This window comes from Cnephaeus nilssonii, assembly GCF_951640355.1.
Source record: "Cnephaeus nilssonii genome assembly, chromosome: 1".
NCBI classification, from domain to species: Eukaryota; Metazoa; Chordata; class Mammalia; order Chiroptera; family Vespertilionidae; genus Cnephaeus; species Cnephaeus nilssonii.
The window spans coordinates 57,908,532-57,916,057 of record NC_137072.1 but is presented as its reverse complement, the minus strand read 5'-3'; the positions used below and the strand labels follow the sequence as shown (position 1 = coordinate 57,916,057).

Below are 7,526 nucleotides of genomic sequence, written 5' to 3'. Positions count from 1 at the left end.
AGATCCTATGTACTGGACTGAGCAAGCAAAAGCAAGGAGATAAAAAGGAAAAAAGCCAAGGGAAGTACGCCGACTCACGTCTTTTTCCCCTGGCACTGCACAGCCGGTATAGTACTTCAGGCTGCCTTTCTGGGCTCAGCCCAGCTGTGGGCTAATACCTAGAGTCCATTTCTGCCATCATCCCTGTGGACCCCCTTCTACATTTGAGGGCTACACTGACCATAACGGCTGCAGATTTTGTGGGGCGCAGTCTTCCTCTGAGACTCTAGTTCCTGCTGTGTGCATTTCTCCTTCCAGCCTGGATCCCAGATCTTGCCTTTCTCTAGGTGATATCTGATCTTTCCATCCCCAGATTGCCTCACCAGCTGTGTTTAATTCATCAATTCTGGGGCGGGGAGGGTGTTGCTCTATTTAGCTGTTCCTTCTATCTGCTCTGTGAGAAGGCACAGGGCTCATCTGCGTATTCGCGCTGCTTTGTCTCCCCCTTGACAGACTTTTTAGGCACCCATAGTCGGGGAGGCTGGAGTCTCGGTGTTTGTAGGTCCGCAGCTGAGGCAGCTGGTCTTTGGGCTTTGTGGTTGTAGGGTCCCGGGAGGTATCCGAGGTCTCCCTGGTTGAAGGTAAGGCTGGGCTTCTGATCACAGCCAGTCTCCCCTTCAAGATGGCATGGTCTCTGCGGCAGAGCCAGCTGCACCGGGAGAGATTTCAGTAGCAGTAGAGGCTGCCCAGCCAGGGGAGTCTGGTCTGCCAGTCCTCAACAGTCCTGTGGAATATAGCTGTCCCTCACTCACAAATACAGACACTCCCCACACGTCCATGCACTCTCCTTTCGCTCTTACTCACAGACTATCTTGCAGCCTGCTGTCTTGTTGGCAGCCATCTTGGATCTCCCCACCCTTAAAATTCTTAAAGCAGAACATTGTACCTTTTTTCCCTGTAGTCGGTATTAAGTATCTTTTTTTTTTTTACTTTAACTTTTTATTATCTTTTAGTTCCATTTACATAATAATTTGTATCTGTGAAAGAATTCAAATTTATTGAATAAAAGGCTTTGCTTATGATTTATAAAGCAAACCAAAGAATAAGTTGTTGAATGGGGAGTATTTAGTGATTTAAATAATACAGTTCTGGGAATCTATAATTGATATACATTTGATTGAAGAAAAAAAAAAAAAAACACCACCAAAAACTATTAGGTTACCATGAATACTTATAAAACAACAAATGTAGAAAAACACAAAAAAAAGTTCAATGTGATCCCAACAGAGTACTTTCTTCCTTGATCATAAGAGAAACAAATATTTTTAGAATCTAAACCTGTTAAATTTATACAAGTGCAGAACACCAAAGAGAAAAACTCTTTATTTCTCATTTTCTATTTTTGGCATAAATTTAATTTTTCCAGTAGAACCAAAACCTCCTGAGCCCCTTTCAGTGTCATCCAAAACTTGAACTTCCTCTATTTCTGGATAAAAAATCTGTTCACAAATGAGCAGTGCAATTCGGTCTCCCTTTTTTACTTCAAATTTTTCTTTGCCAAAATTAAACAGTACAACACCAAGATTTCCTCTATAATCTTCATCTGTAACACCAGCTCCTACACCTATAAAGTGTTCTGCAGCCCAGCCGGAACGTGGGGCTACTCTTCCATAGCAGCCAGAAGGAAGAGCTATCTGAATGTGGGTTTTCACAAGGGTTTTCTGCACGGGTGGCACTGTGTAATCAAAGGCACTGTGCAGGCCCTAGCCCACCGCGGGCGGACCCCTTGGTGGGGGCGGGGGCGTGCTCTGAGAGCCTCACAGGCCACATGACGTGGAGCCGCAGGCCACCCTCCTCCGAAGGCCGGGGCCGCTTGCTGGGGCGGACGGCAAGTGTGTCTTCGGAACACCGCATGGCAGGGAGGAACGCCTCTTGTTTCTTTTTAAAGTATTCTACTTCCAGCTATTCTTTGTGCCCATACTGCATAAGGGTTTATCTTCTTCCCATGCTCCACCTCTAGCAAAGAGCAGCTGTTGTCCTGGAAAAGACTGCCAGATTTACACTCCAAGCACCTGGATGGAGGCAGGACGAGCCCTCCTGAAGGCCCTCAATTCTAGAATTCTATACCTAAGCTGGGATAGAAAAGACCTAGTTAATTCTAAGGGTGCAAGAGTCTCACATCAAATTTATCCTACTTGGATAGGTTAACTATTTGTCCAGAAGCACAAATATAGTAACTGGAACTCTGAGTTAATTGCACTGCCTTTCATATACAGTCACACAGAAAGGTTTGATTTAGAGGTCTTGGGGATATTAGGATTCAGAATTATCCTTATACACTGAGTGGCCAGATTATTATGATCTCTGAACGCATAATAATCTGGCCACTCAGTGTATATCCTATATAATAAAAGGCTAATATGCAAATTGTCCCCTTGACCAGGAGTTCGACCAGCAGGCAGTCCGGCTAACCGCCCATGTCCCCTACCCCTGGCCAGGCGGGCCGGACCCCACCCATGCACGAATTAATTCACCAGGCCTCTCTCTCTTTCTCTCTCTCTCTCTCTCTTTCTCTCTCTCTCTTTCTCTCTCTCTCTCTCTCTCTCTCTTCTCTCTCTCTCTCTCTCTCTCTCTCTCTCTCTCTCTATATATATATATATATATATATATCCTACCTAATAATAGACAAATATGCAAATTGACCATACCTCTGACACACCCACAAGCCACGCCCACTATCCAATCAGAGTGAGTATGCAAATTAACCCAACCAAGATGGCTACAGCCACAGAGAGCAAGGTTTCCTAGGTAACAGAGGAAGCCAAGCTTTCCACCTGCCCTTGCCAGGCCTAAGCCTCCACTCAAGCTACAAACTTTCAATTATAGAAGGTTAACAAATTCAAACAGAAATGGCCGCAGAATGGAGCTTGAGAGAGCAGGCCAGGGTTGCTGCCGGCAACAGGGGAAGCAAAGCTTTCTGCACACCCTGGCCGGGCCCACCCGCTTAAGGCAACAAAGTTTCAATTATAACCCCAACACAAATGGCTGCCGGCCTCGGAGGGAGCCCCAGGCTTGGCTCCGCTCCAGGCTATAAAGTTTCAATTGTAGAAGGAAAATAAATTCCAGATATCAGGGCCTCCACTTGGGTTGCCAGGGGGCTTGGCCAGCCTGCAAACCACTACAGGCCCCTCACTCAGGCCACCCCACGCACCAAGGGGACCCCACCCTGATCAGGGACACCCTTCAGGGCAAACCAGCTGGCCCCCACCCCTGTACCAGGCCTCTATCCTATCTAATAAAAGAGTAATATGCAGATTGATCATCACTGCAACACACAATATAGCTGCCCCCATGTGGTCAAAGATCCTGCCCCCACGTGGACACAAGATGGCCACCACAAGATGGCCAGCAGGAGAGGGCAGTTGGGAGGCACCCGGCCTGCAAGGGAGGGCAGTTGAGAAGGACCAGGCCTGCAAGGGAGGGCAGTTGGAGGTGATCAACCCTGCAGGAGAGGGCAGTTAGGGGTGACCAGGCGGGCAGAGGAGGGAAGTTGGGGGCAAACAGGCTGGCAGCAGATTGGTTAGAGGGTGATCAGGCTGGCAGGCAGAAGCGGTTAGGGGCAATCAGGAAGGCAGGCAGGCAAGCAGTTGGGAGCCAGCAGTCCTGGATTGTGAGAGGGATGTCCGACTGCCCGTTTAGGCCCGATACCGGTGGGGTCCCATATTGGAGAGGGTACAGGCTGGGCTGAGGGACAACCCCCCTCCGTGCACGAATTTCGTGCACCGGGCCTCTAGTATATGTATGTATGTATGTGTATATATATATACACACACACACACACACACCACACACACACACACACACACACACCGAGTGGCCAGATTATTATACATTCATAGATCATAATAATCTGGCCACTCAGTGTATAGTAAGTGTAGGGGCACAACTTACAATGCTCTCAGGCCTCCATCTGCTTCTCTCCACGATATTCAAAATATATCTTTCCCTGTAATTATAGGGTGTATATATAATTGATGCAAGCAGGTGTTTCTTATACATTTGTGGAACTCTCACTCTCTCTGCTATTCAATTACATTTCAAACATCTGAGTAGAATATAGATTTTTTTGATAATACAAAATGGTAATGGTTTTGCCTATGTATAAAGCTAACACCAGTAGTAAACATCCTGAAAATAGGCATTGTTCTATGCACTTATATAGGTCATTTAAGATCTATAACATTTTAAAATGTAAAGATTAGCCCTAATTAATAGGTAAGAAAATAGAATCTTGGACACTTTAAATAACTCATCCAAAGTTGTATAGTACAAAATACTCTACATCCAAATATTTAGTTTAGGACTGCTTAATGCTTAATGTATGCAATTTATACTATGCTAAATTAACTATCAATAAATGATAATGCATTTGACCTGAAATACGATAGATATATTACAGTTTCTTACCCCCTAGTAGGAGCCTTGAATCTATTAACACTTTTTACAGTGACATATTTCAGTAAACCATAAGATATTATTTAAAATAATAAAGGGTTATTTTTTTTCAAATATAGCCCTGATTACTTAATTACCCATGTAGTATATATAATATATGAAAGAAAAACATAATTTACAAAATAAAACCTGTATATAAACAGTACACAGTATATAAGGATATAAAACTTCAAAAAAAAGTTTTGAAAGAAAAGTTTAGGACCTGATTCTTATAGCAAAATATAATTAAAATTCTATATAATAATAACTTTCAGAAGAACATTATGAATTATGAAATGAACTAACAATGTAAGAGCCTCATGATGGCTATGACATTTAGTAGCTAGCTATACTGTGCTCCTGAGCCTTTTTTTAAAATCCAATTTATAGAATGAAAGTGATGCTACCTTTTTATTAAATAAATGTGCTGGTCTAGAGCATATTTTAAATTAAATATATTTTATTGTGTAGTATATACAGATTGAGGTCTAAAAATGTGCTGAGTTTAATCCAATCCACAAATCACTACTGTACTTCTAAAAGATTCTTTATATTCAAATACAGAAAATATTATGTATGTACTCTGCTAAGGCATGAGTACGAAAGAGGAAGTAATTTTGCTTCCACATAAAGATTATTTCAAATGTATTTCCTGTTATCCATATGCCTACTTTAAGGAAAGAACTGATGACAATATGTGCTTGCCATTGACTCAAATATTGTAGTGCACATTTTCAATTATGCTTCGCAACATAATCAGTTTATATGCTGTGTCCTTTCTGTCCTTTATCTTCAGCTGTTTTACGAAAGTGGAATACTGAAAATCACTCAATCTAAGAAAATAGATTAAATATTATTTTGCCAACTTACTCAGATTCCAGCGATGGTCTTAGTATGACGAGGATATTTCACATAATTTCTTTGAGATCATGAACTGATTAGTAGGCAAGCAAAATGACATTTTCTTCTCTCTTCTTACTTCATATATGTAATTAAAGAACAATTGCTGATTCTTCTATGTGAAGATGGTCTAAGAAGAATGGGAAAAAATAAACACAAGAAATGATTCATTAAAGATATCATAATAGTTGTGGTCTTGAATATATTTCTCAAAAAGTGAAATCTCCTGTTACTGAAATCTACATGTCCCACAATAAAAAATTCACTTCAGCAAAAGCTACATATATGTATATAGCATTTTAATTGTGGTATATGGGTATTTTTATTGAACTATTCAAGTCACTTTAATCTCCCTCTTTCTTTCAGTAGGAACAGCATCAAATTATATGGGATTGACACTCTACAAAATTCATAGAAATTAACAAAAATATCAAAATAGAGTCAACCTAAACAGTTTATCTTTTCTTCTTTTGTTCATTCCTAAAGATTGACTATATTGGTTAGAAACCTTAAATGGATCCTTACTTTTTACTGACCAAAGTCCTATTATTATGACACTCATGTCCTACTTTCCAATTCCATCAACACTCCCTTACCACACCCCTATCTTTCCAACTCAGTATGTACTGCACATATATGGTGACTTGTTCCACTAATAGGCCTTGAACTCCCTTATTTTATTCCAAGCCTTTGATAACAATGCTACTACATCTCCACGTAAATTTTCATTCTTTATCCATTCACCCAAATTTTAACCATCACCAAGTCCTCATGTGATACCTTCCATAATATTTTTTTCATATCTCACTCTTTGAATCTGTTAAAAACCATGTTGCCCACCCCTATATCCTCATGATACTTTGTATTATTATTATAGGTACTGATAGTCTCTCTTATACTATAATTTCTGATATAACTACTTGCCTCACTTCTAAATTGTGGGCTTCTTAAGACAGGGACTTTGCCTTAGTCATCTTTATATTCTTTCAGCCCTTAGAATGCTGTAGAATATTGTAACTTCTCAAAAATTACTTAATTTAAATAGTTTTCCGCAAAAAAGACGAGGTTATTTAAATTATTTCAAACTGTGTTATTTTAAATCTAATATAAAAAAGCAAGTAAAACCCTGCCTTTTGAATAAGTGCCCAAATACTGAACACCTGGTACTTCTAATGGCAAAATAGTAAAGTCACCTGAGTGTCTGCCAATTGGAGTGATTTGTATGAAGACCTGCATCATTGACCTAATTATTGGTGTTTTTGCCAAGTTTGTCATCTTACATTATGACAACTATTTTCATATTCAAACTTTTAAAAAGATAACTTCATTATAAGAATGTCTTTAGGGTCATATCTATTTTCTAAATTATATTAAATTTATCTATATCTGTATAAATAAATTTACCACAATTTCCCTGACATAGTGCACTAACACATCTCATTCATTAAATGTTGACAGAATATCTACTCTGGATCAGACATGTTCTGGGCAGTGAGAATATAACTGCACAATATAAGCGCAGTTACTCTTTTCCTAGTTTCTGTGATCTGGTTGGAAAAGAACAGGCAAAAAAATTACAACATAATGAGATTTAAGTTATGTTTATTTATGGGCTGTCACAAGAGCACTTAGCTGGGACACTTAACCTACCTTTATAAGGTTAGGGAAGGCTTTTTGGAAGAACTGACATTTATGCTGTAATGTAAAGTGTAGGTAGCAGTTAGCCAAGTGAGGAGTGTCTATGTCTCTAGAGGAAACAGAGATGAGAGCACCTGCTGTGGTTAGGAAATAAAAGATATCAGCATGCCTGCAATGTATGATACAAAAATAGAAGAAATGACAAAGGAGGCCAGAAAGATGTTGAGGGGCATTAAAACCATTTTAAAAGTTTGAACTTTAATCTGAGGTCAATGGGAAACATTGGTGCCCTCAAGGGAATGGCATGATTATAATTAATTGTATTCCAAAAATCACTTAGGCTGCAGGGGGGACAAGGACGAGGTAGAAAGGACATTTGTAGTTTTCAATGCTCCTCGTCTAAGTAGTGAAAGTGGCCAATGAGATAGATGGAATGTGCTTGAGTTAGTATATAATAATTGAATAGATGTCTCAGATAAGAAATGAGAAGTTAATGACGACTCTCAGTTGTGTGA

At 40.0% G+C, this 7,526-nt stretch overlaps 1 pseudogene across 1 annotated transcript; it reads right to left on the bottom strand.

The window, feature by feature from the left end:
* Positions 1-1,361: 1,361 nt before the first annotated feature.
* Positions 1,362-1,893, bottom strand: LOC307116468 (deoxyuridine 5'-triphosphate nucleotidohydrolase-like; annotated as a pseudogene). Its single transcript has one exon. The product of its transcript is annotated as a deoxyuridine 5'-triphosphate nucleotidohydrolase-like (transcript).
* Positions 1,894-7,526: the final 5,633 nt, after the last annotated feature.